Below are 10,968 nucleotides of genomic sequence, written 5' to 3'. Positions count from 1 at the left end.
AATGGCCTTGAAAGTGAGGCCAGAGCGTTTTGATTTTGAGGAGCTTCTAATAAAGTGAATGGATGGTTGGATCAGAGGTGTGTTCTTTAAGTTCTGAAAATCTGGGGTGCTGTGGTAGGCAGTGGGGGTCCATAGAGTAGGGAGGGACATGAATAGCAACATCAGTTTATAATGTTCAGAGTAGGTGGACTTGCTTTAAGCATGAGATGATAGGCAGCTAGGTTGGAACTGTTGGCATGGGTCAAGATAGCTCTAACAGGAACTTGGGATAGAATATAGGAGTGGAGGCAGGGATTGATGCTAGGTGGTATTGTTGAGGTAAATGACAGATCTTTCTTTGAAACTGGTTTGCTCTCAGGAAGAGAGGCAAATGGTGAGAGAAAGAAAACTAGATCCTGACTTGGGTGATTGAGAGAATGGTGATGTCATTAACAGACACAGGGGCACAGGAGGAATAGATCTGAGATGTTTAATTTTGCACACACTGAGACTGGGGTGCTTTCAGGGTACCCACCTGGAAGGACAGGTATAAACATTGGTATCATCTACGTAGGAGGAGGGAGATTGTCAGGGAGAGAGCAGGTCTGAGTGTCCATAGTCCAAAGGACTGGAGAAGAGCCTCTTGTTATGGGAAACAGGCAGTCCTGATACTCGTCCCATATGATGTCACCTGTGAGTGAAGGGCTTCTCTGGTTATTGTGGACATTCCATTTGAGCCGGTTTGAGCTGGAGTCAGCGTGCCCTTTCCTGGGCAAACAGTTATGACTTTGACTTTGGTCCTGATAATTCCATTATATTTTGTGGACTTCTGGAATTTGCATTTTAAAAGTGAAAGTAAGAGGAACTATGTTCCTGGCCTTTTAAAAAAAACTTTAAATTTTTAGTTGAAAGATTTTTTTTTAGGGGAAGAATGAAATGTTGATTTTGATTATAGTCATAGGTATCTTGATTTAACTTATAAACTTCCTTGTTTTTAAACTAAGAGACGTTAAAATGAATACCTTTCTGGTTTGGATTGGCATCAAGTCTCTGTTTTTTTTAAAGCCATTTAGTTCCACAAATCCTGTCCTATAATTGCTTTTATAAGGTCTTTTTCAATAATTGAAAGTAACATAGGATAGTAAGAGGAGTAAATTTCACTAAAGTTACCACTGAGTGCATACTATATGCCAGGGATCTGGTCAAGCATTTTCATATACATCGTACCATTTAATCTTCAGGACAACTCAGGGTATTATATAAAATTTGGATTATTGTGTGGTTGTAGTTAGAAAATCACTTAACTATTTTCCAAATGAAAGATACTGCTAAATGTGTAATTACAGAAGATAAGGTTAATAGTGCCATTGTAATAAAAACAACTATGGAATCTTTGGTGGGTGATTTCTAAAGCAATACCCTTTTCATTCATTTTTATGTAAATTTCATAATTCAGTGATCTTTTTTTCTACTTATGTCATCACCATCAAAAATTTTCTTTGGAGGATAAATCCATCCCGTCAAATTAGAGAATAAAGATAGCAAGGCCATTTATGAATTTAATATGCACTTAATTCTATTAAGTTCCTGCTACATAAAACTTTTGGGAAAATAGAATAGAATAGCCTAGTGAATTGGAGCCTTATAGTTACCTATGATGTAGAAGAAAAATAAAAGAAGTAGGCATTTATTGAGCATCTGTTTTATGCCCAGCACGTATAGTACTAGTAACAGTGGTTGTAGCCATAGCTGCCACCATTTTTCTAGCATTTCTCCATTTTTTCCCTGTGTATTGTCAAGTGCCTTTTAGAACTTACCCCTTTTAATCCTAAGAGTGAAGGTATTCTGATTTCACAGATGGGTAAACTGAACCTTGAAGATCTCGAATTACTTGCCCAGGTCACAAAACTTGTGAAAAATTGGGTTTGAACTCAGGCTTTGTCTAATTCCCAAACCGATGCTTTCCATTGTACCATTTGCCCTCTCATTGTTTCGGAATCTAGTCACCCTTTATGAACATTCTTTGGAAGGACTGCCCTAATTCCTTTGAGAAACACTTTTTTTTTTTTTTTTTTGGAGAAACAAGAGGAAAGATAGAGTTGTTACAAGAAAGCTAGCATAAAAAAAAAAGAAATATTAATTCACCTGAACCTGTCTAACTGCCGGTCTGAGGACATAAAAATACCTTTCTAACTAGTGAAATGAAAATTCATGGAAAATAAAATTTGAAAAAAGAAAAAGGTAAAAGAAATTTTTTTCTTATAGTAACTACAAACCACTATTAACCTGAAGGCCTAAATTTGTGTTCATGAGTCAATTTTAGGCTTGTCTGTTTTCTCTAGAACATAAGCTCCATGAGGGCAGGGATTTTTATCTGTCTTGCTCACTGTTATAGTCCCAGAGCCTAGAATAGCCTAAAATAGTGCCTGGGACATAGTGCTCAATAAATATTTGTTGAATGAAGAAATGAAATTTTGCAATATTTTTTATGACTTAAAAAAATCATTTTTGCCTATTTGACTGCTATCTCAGTCTTTTGTCCTTTTTCTCCTAAATTTCATTGCCTTCTGCTGTTTGTTGGGAACCTTTCTTGGGATGTTTTACTGTCACCTCATAATTTGCCATGTGAAAGTCTAAACTTCTTATCCTCATTGAAAAAGTCTTTTCCTTTGTACTTCCTTATTTCAGTAGCAAATCCAACTTTAGATAGCGAAAGGTCAAAATTTAGGAGTAATCCTTTGCTGTTTCTGTTTGTTCTCTCTTCTGTAAAGTCGTCTTAGAAATTTGTGCCTTTGCATTTCTCCTTCTGCTATCCTAGTGTACCTGGTCCTTCACCTCATTGCTGATCTGCCTCTCTTGCACCTTGACTGGTCTCTTGTATCTCCAGAGTCCATTCTATTGTTTGTCATATAATCCCCTGAAAACACGTGTCACTATCTTTCTCAGAAACCTTTTTTCAAACTCCTTTTATTACCTGTAAAATGACTGTCAGCAGAAGGCTCCCAGTGCCTTATACACATTCCTTTTTCCTAACCAAATCTGTCTACCTTATATTTTTTCTGCATATTTGCTAATTTCAGCACTCTTCTTTCTCTCTGCCATCACATTTTTTCTTTACTTATCTGGATTCTATCCCAAGGCCCATTTTCAGTTCTGTATAATCTACAATAGCCAATTCTCTGAAATCATACCTATTATCTTCTTTTGAGATGAATTATCAACGCATTTAATTTGTAAATAGCTTCTGAATGATTATTATGTATTCGGTACTGTGCACTGCCTTGAGGATATGAAGGTGGGTAAGAATCAGGCCTTGCTTTCCCATTGGAGAGCTCATAATAATGAGGATAAGACATCTATATGCACAATTAGAACTTAATAAAAATACAGGCAGTATGTGGTGCTGGATTAATATGGAGAAGAGACTAACCTTTTGAGGGCTCTGGTGGAAGGCATCACAGAGAAGAGAACATTTGGGTAGATCTGGGAAGGTTAGTGTGAATAGTGAATCATAAATAGGGGAGAAGGGCATTCTAGAAGGAGCAAAGAGCTTGTGCAATGATAAAGAAACATGGACTGTCATACTTATGTATGTTTCCTAGGTTTGTTGTAACAAAGTACCACAAACTGGGTGGCTTACCACAACAGAAATTTAATCTCTCATAGTTCCGGAGGTTAGAAGTCTGAAATCAAGGTGTTGGCAGGGCCATACTCTCTCTCTGAAGAGTTAAGGGAGAATCCGTTCCATGCTTTGCTCTTAGTTTCTGGAGTTGCCAGCAATCCTTGGCATTACTTGGCTTGTTAATGCATCACTTTGGTCTCTTCTGCCATCATTTCAATTTCACATGACACTTTACCTATATATCTCTTCTCTTCTTGTAAGGATGCCAGTCATATCAGATGTGTGAATATGACCTTATCTTGAATGCATCTGCAAAGACTCTGTTTCCAAGTAAGATCACATTCACAGGTCCTGGTGGTTAGAACTTCAACATATCTTTTTTAAGGACGGAGTTCAAACCACAACCCTTAGGGAATTGAACATAGATGGATGCTGGAGCATAAATTGTGAGGGATACATTGGAAGGGTGTGAGACTGGAAGGTGATAATAGGAGACCTGATGACTTTCCGAATCTCTGGATCAAGCCTTGCCTGAAGCTGTACTTTACTTTTCAGTTTTGTGAGGTACCGCAGTCCATATTTTTCTTAAGCCAGTTAGTATTAGATTTCCTTTCCTTTACAATATAGAATAATTCCTAGCATACAGAGATGTAGGGTCAGATTATGAAAGTCTTTATATTCCACCTCAAGGAGTTGGGCCTTGTCCTCTTGGAATTGATAACGTGGTCTAAATTCCTGACATTTTCCTACCAAGTCTCCCAGTGATCCAATCTCGATGGGCGTGATCTGAACCCTAAATTACAATAGGGACTAGTTTTAGCTTGTTTCTTTGATTGTGCTTCACTAGGCTTGCCAACTTCCAGCTGGGGATGAGACTGTTCTCACTGCCCTGTACCTCAGCTCTGTTTAGCCATTTTCACATTTGAGGGCTCATTAATTGTCAATCTGTTTGTAAGTTCTATTAGATGTGATTTCTATCAAAGTTCTTTTGGTGACAGACACCCAATTCAGACAACCTTAAGAGAAAGACGTTGGAGATATTTACTGGTTCACATGACAGAAAATCAAAGGGATGTTGTTTGGCTTCAGGTGTAGCTGGGTATTTCCCTCCATCTCTTAGCTTTGCTCTGCTCTTTACTAGACTCACTCTCAGGCATGCTGTCTTCATATGGTGCCTCCAAAAGCTAAATCAAACCAGTTTAGTATCCTCCACTGGAAAAGAGTGCCTCTTCCTTAGGAGCTTGTAGCAAATAAGGAAGGATGAGATTCTCATTGGTTCTTTGTCCTTTATCGGAGCAATCACTGTGGCTAGGGTCATGGGAATGTTCTGACAGATTAGACCTGAGTAGAGTACCTGATCTGGAGTGGGGTGTGAGGTCTAGCTCCATTAGATGGCATGGACTGTGAAAGGGAGAACAAGGAGAAAGGAAAACACATGTAATGTTACCAGAAAGTGGGGCCAGTGCTGGGCACATGAGAACAGTGACATCCCTGTGTATACTTAGAACCTGCCGTTTGGTGAGAATACTCAGTAAGTGTTGATGAAAATTGAGAATGGTCTGGAAAATATTGTATCAAGTAATGAAATGATGGTCTCCCAGTTTATCAGGAATTTACTCAGTCATTACAAGGAGTTGTGATGGACCTACTATGTGGAATGCATTATGTTGACTTTCAGGTTACTGCAGTGAGGACAGCCTGTGTTGAGTTTCAGGTCTAGTAGAGCCAAGTCACTGAATAGCAGTTATTCATCCTCTTATTTTATAGTGGAAATAGGATTATGGAGGAAACAACCAAATATGTGCTTATATTGTGTGAAATTATGCTATATTGGATGAAAACTTAACTTTATATAAAATGTGTAGTAGACATTTAAAGTTTTTGGCTGATTCCTGGAAGATAGAGTTTACTTATTTGAAAAGGTAAAAATATGGTTATTTAGTAAAAAGAAAAATTGAGCATGAATGTCTTAATATAATTGCATAAGTTATATGTTTGAAAGCAGGTATCTAACATTTAAACTTTGCCTCTGTGAAAAGTTCCCAAGATAGGCAAAAAATTTTTTTTGTTTACTACAGTGTAGAAGACAGAGAAGTATGTAAGAGAACAGTGGAGTATGTTTATGATCAAAACAGATTTTACTAAATATGATCAACTGATTTAATAAATTTGTAGGTTGTCATTACCTTGAATATTAAATATAGAAGTATTACCTGGAACTGTGGTTGAACAGAAATCATTGGTTTTTCTCTTTCACACAATCTTGTTTCTAAAACTGAAATGAAACTGTAGTTGTACTTTTCAAAATGATTTTATCTGGAAATTTATTGACCACTAACCTATTATAAAACTTGTTTCCCACTTATACTCTGTAATTTTCTGTGATTTCCTAAATGCGTTATGGCAAAAGTGACTCCCATCCATATATTATATATTGATCTAATCCTTCATTTTGTTACTTTCTTCCTTCTATTTTTCTTTTTCTCCCTATACTTTCAAACTAGCCCTTTGTTATTGCCTGACTTCTTTTTTTTTTGCCCTTGAGGTGGCTTTCTTATATTTGTCTTGCTCTTTTCTTTCTTCTCATTTTATTGATATCATATCCATTTAACAGCTTTTCTTTTAGCACTTGAGGCCGTGGTTTGATTTTATCCTTTCAATTTTTAATTCTTTAAGTTTTCTCAAGTTTTTTCAAGTTAAATTTTGAATGAACTTCAACTCTAGTTATTTATTTACATATTTACTCATCTAGAATTCTATCTTTCACTTATGGAAGTTCATTTTAGTTGTGGCTGAATTTGCCGTGGCGAATTTATTCTTTTAGATTTTGACGTTAATATTGTACAGTTATTAAGTCTAATGAAATTGCCAATTAATTCCTCTTGGTTTCCTTTTACATTCTAATAAAGAATTTTCTAATTTGTTTATTAATAAGCCTGATAAGCACTAGGGGCTGAAATTTTGTCAGGTGTTGTTAAGAGACACAAAAGTCACCTGTCTTGACCAGTGTTTCCTACATTTTTTGATTCGCAGATCCTTTCACAAAAATGTATACTCCTATGGACTCTCTTAGGAATTAAAAAGTAATCTTAAAAAAGTATTCTGTTTTTGATAAGATGCTTTTAAATAGAGTAAAAAGTAGTTTAATAAAAACTTTAACATTTTAAATATAATTTATAATGATATTCACATTATAAATAGGAAATTATGATCTTTTTCCTGTTTAACATGTGGTACATGTTGTTTAATGTATTTTAAATTAATGTGTAAGGAAAAGCTTGATTTTTACATAAATAAAAAATATTTAATTTTGGGATCAAATGTATATTAAAATAGAGATTGAATTTGACTCTGCTTCATGCTATAGAAATAGACAACTTTCCTGTCCTAGTATTTGGTATTCATGCATTTGTACTTTAGAAATTACTTCTTAGAATTTTTTTGTGTTTTGTTTCTAAGTGATAAAATAATAGCGGTTTTCAGCTGTTTGTAAGCATTTCTCTGCAAATAGCACATTTCCAGTGTCGATGGTTTTTTCAAAACTGAATGAAAAGGCCAAACTGGCTATAATTGTCACTTAACTTTCCCCTTTTACATTGGTTTTTGATGTACTAGAGACGTCTTGCAAAGCTATGTATACAAGGATTTTTACCAGAAGGTTTGGCAAGATGATCTTGAGGCAAATTTGCAGAATTAGATTCATTTTATGCCTTTCTATAACTTATATTTAAATATCGTGTCTTATGCATCTCTTTTAATACATGCCATTACTGTTTTTTAATTGGAACGTTATTTGGGCCACTGGTTTAGATATACTGATCAACCCTGACCAAGTAACTGGTTGCCTTAAAGCAATCATATGTTTGGTGCTGGTTCAGTCTCTGGGCTGACTTTAACTTCTTTTTGATATGAAATATTTCAGGCCTGTGGAAGAGATACAAAGAATAATAAAATAAACATCTTTGTACCTACAACCTAACTTTGATAAATTTCCTTTATAGTAATATTATTACTACATAATAATATTAATATAAGTTATATAATGTAAAATATTATGGATACCAACTGAAGTCCCCATGTTATACCTCCTTAATCCTGTTCACCTTACTCTCACCCCAGAGGTAACTAGTATGATGATCCCTTGCATGTATTTTTCTACTTTTACTACAGATATGCACACACACAGTCTTGTTTCCAAAAACCAAGGTCATATTTTCAAACTTTATAAAAAGTAAACATGCTTTTTTTTACCCCAAAACATGTTTTTTAAATGCTTTTGAGATGTGTATTGATAAATGTAGCTCTAGTTGATAACTATATTTATTACGGAATTCCAATTTATTCTCCTGCTAATGGGCATTTAGATTTTTCTAGCTTGTGCTGTTACAAACAGTGCTATAGTTAACATTCTTTACATATCTCTTTGTGCATGTGTGTATAATTTTTCTCCAGAATAATTTTTTTTGAAACTTTTAAAGCACCTCCAAAATAATTTAAAAATTTAGTTTACTTCCTTGTGTACTTTTAAGTTGACATGAAGTTGAATTATAAAATTGAAAAAAATGGATTTACCAAGTTGCAAAGAATGTCATTTCTAGTGTGTTATAGAGTTACCGAGAGTCTTTTTCTTTTTAATGCCTACAGCACCTGGTCTTCCTAGGTGGCCTCCCTCCCATCCAAGTACTAACCAGGCCTGACCCTGCTTAGCTTCCGAGATCAGACGAGATTGGGCTTGTTCAGGGTGGCATGGCCGTAGAGTATAGTTACTGAAAAAAATTCATTATATTACTTTAAAATTTATTGGGTGGAATCCAAATTCCATAGCAGTTTGATAACCATTCTCATTCATTAAAAAAAAAACAAAAACTTCTATATAGTTTTTTTAACAATTTTTGTATTTTCTTTTTTTTGCTTAAATTCTTATTTTTATTCTAATTCCCCGATATGATTTTTTTCCTGCATTATGAATTCTGTCCACTAATCTTGATGTTGTATACCATAAAATTCACCATATTAAAGTGTACAATTCAGTGATTTTTAGTATATTTCTAAAGCTGTGCAGCCATCATCACTATCTAATTCCAGAATATTTTCATTATGCCAAAGAGAAAATGTATATCTATTAGCAGTCACTCCCATTCCTCTAGATTCCTGTTCCCTGACAACCACAATCTAATTTCTGTCTATAGATTTGTCTATTCTAGACATAGCATATAAATGTTACGAGAAAGTAAGTGGTCTTTTGTGACTGACTGCTTTTACTTAGCATAATGTTTTCAAGATTCATACATGTTGTGTCATGTATCCATACTTTATTCTTTTTTATGGCTGAATAATATTCCATTGTATGCATATACCATGTCTTATTTATTCATTCATCAGTTGACAGACATTTGCATTGTTACTACCTTTTGACTATTATAAATAATGCTGTTAAGAACATTCATGTACAAGTTTTTATGTGGACATGTGGGTATGTCTCTTGAGTGTATTCCACTTAGGAGTGGAATTGCTGGGACTTAGGGTAGCTCTGTTTTACTTTTTGAGGAAGTGCCAAACTGTTTCACAGCATCTATACCAGTTCGCATTTCTACCAGCAATGTATGAGGGTTCCATTTTCTCTACATCCTCACCAGTACTTATTTTCTGTGGTTTTGTGTATGTGTGTATTTATGCATGCATGCCACCCTGGTGAGTGTAGCTGGTTTTGAGTTGCATTCCCCTAATGACTATTGATTTCTAATATCTTTTCATGTGTTTGTTGGGCAGCTGTTGGGCATTTGTATATCTTCTTTAGAGAAGTGTCTACTCCATTCCTTTGCCTATTTAAAAATTAGATTATTTTTCTTTTTACTGTTGAGTTGTAAAAGTTCTTTCTATGTTTTGGATAGTAGACCCTTATCAGACATATGATTTGCAAATAATTTCCTCTCATTTTGTTGGTTGTTTCACAGAAAAACAATTTTGAAAATGTCTTTGACATACAAAAATTTTTAATTTTGATAAAGTCTAATTTATTTTTTTTTCGGTTGCTTGTGTTTTAAGTGTCTTAGCTAAAAAACCATTTCCTAATCCATGTCATAAAGATTTACATATGTGTTTTCTCTTTAAGAGTTTTATAGGTTTAGCTCTTATATTTTGGTTCTTGATCCATTTTGAATTATTTTTGCACATGCTGTGAGGTTCCACTTCATTCTTTCACATGTGGATATCCAGTTGTTTTAGCACCATTTATTGAAGAGATTACTTTTCCCCATTGAATGGTCCTGGTACCCTTGTCAAAAATCAGTTGACTCTAGATATATTGATTTATTTTTAGACTCTCGATTATATTCCATTGACCTGTATCCTGTTGTTATGTGAGACTGTCTTAATTGCTTTGTAATAAGTAGTTTTGTAATAAGTTTCAAAATCCTCCTATATAATTAAAAAAATATATATTTTATTTTGGGATAATTGCAGATTCACATACAATTACAAGAAATAATACGAATAGATCCTTACTTTTCCACCTATTTCTCTTAATGGTAATACATGTTGTATAACTCTAGTAAAACCAGAAAATTGGCATTGATACAATCTATCAACCTTATTCAGATTCTGCCAGTTTTATATGTACTAATTTGTGGGTATGTGTATATGTACTTCCCCCAGAGTACATATACTATTCTGTTCTATTTCTATGCTTGAAGTTTCTTTTTTAAAATTTATTTATTTTAATTAGTTTCAAGTATACAGTACATTGGTTAGACATCTATATAGTTTGTAAAACGATCCCCCCAGTTGCTCCCTCCCTTCCTTGACCCTTCGCCTAGCCTATGTATTACTGCTAACTGCATTCCCTATGCCATACTCCCCATTCTCATGACCATCCATCAGTTACTAATTTGTACTTTAACCCTTCACCCCATTCTCCCAGCCCCCCAAACCCCCCTCCCCTCTGTCCATCACCAAATTGTCCACAATATTTGTGAGTCTGTTTTTGATTAGTTTGTTCTTTTTGTTCCTTAGATTCCGCATATAAGTGAAATCATATAAGTGTTTATCTTTTTCTGTCTGACTTAATTACCTGCTAGGTCCATCAAAGCAATATCTCTTTCCATCCCCTTCCTTTTAGTCTGTGTGTGTCTTTTAATCTGAAGTGTCTTTTAATCTTTTAATCTCTTGTAGGCAGCATATGTAGGGGTCTTGTTTTCTAATCCATTCAGCCATTCCATTTTGGGAGGGGGAGCACTTAATTCTTTTCCATTGAGGTACTTATTGATAGGAATGTAGATGTTGCCATTCTTTATTCTTGTTTATGATACATGTTTTTTCTTCTTAAAGAAGTCCCTCCAACATTTTCTGTAATACTGGCTTGGGGTGAT

At 34.8% G+C, this 10,968-nt stretch overlaps 1 protein-coding gene and 1 pseudogene across 1 annotated transcript in view; one reads left to right on the top strand and one right to left on the bottom strand.

Moving 5' to 3' along the window:
• The window catches only part of ATRN (attractin), a 140,470-nt gene that overhangs the window by 2,621 nt on the left and 126,881 nt on the right, over window positions 1–10,968 (top strand). The gene's annotated exons all lie outside the window — the stretch shown is intronic.
• On the bottom strand, window positions 8,237–8,359 carry LOC112471242 (annotated as a pseudogene).

This window comes from Pteropus alecto, unplaced genomic scaffold (genome assembly GCF_000325575.1).
Source record: "Pteropus alecto unplaced genomic scaffold, ASM32557v1 scaffold45, whole genome shotgun sequence".
In the NCBI taxonomy this organism is placed as follows: domain Eukaryota; kingdom Metazoa; phylum Chordata; class Mammalia; order Chiroptera; family Pteropodidae; genus Pteropus; species Pteropus alecto.
This window is presented reverse-complemented; position numbering and strand designations above follow the sequence as displayed.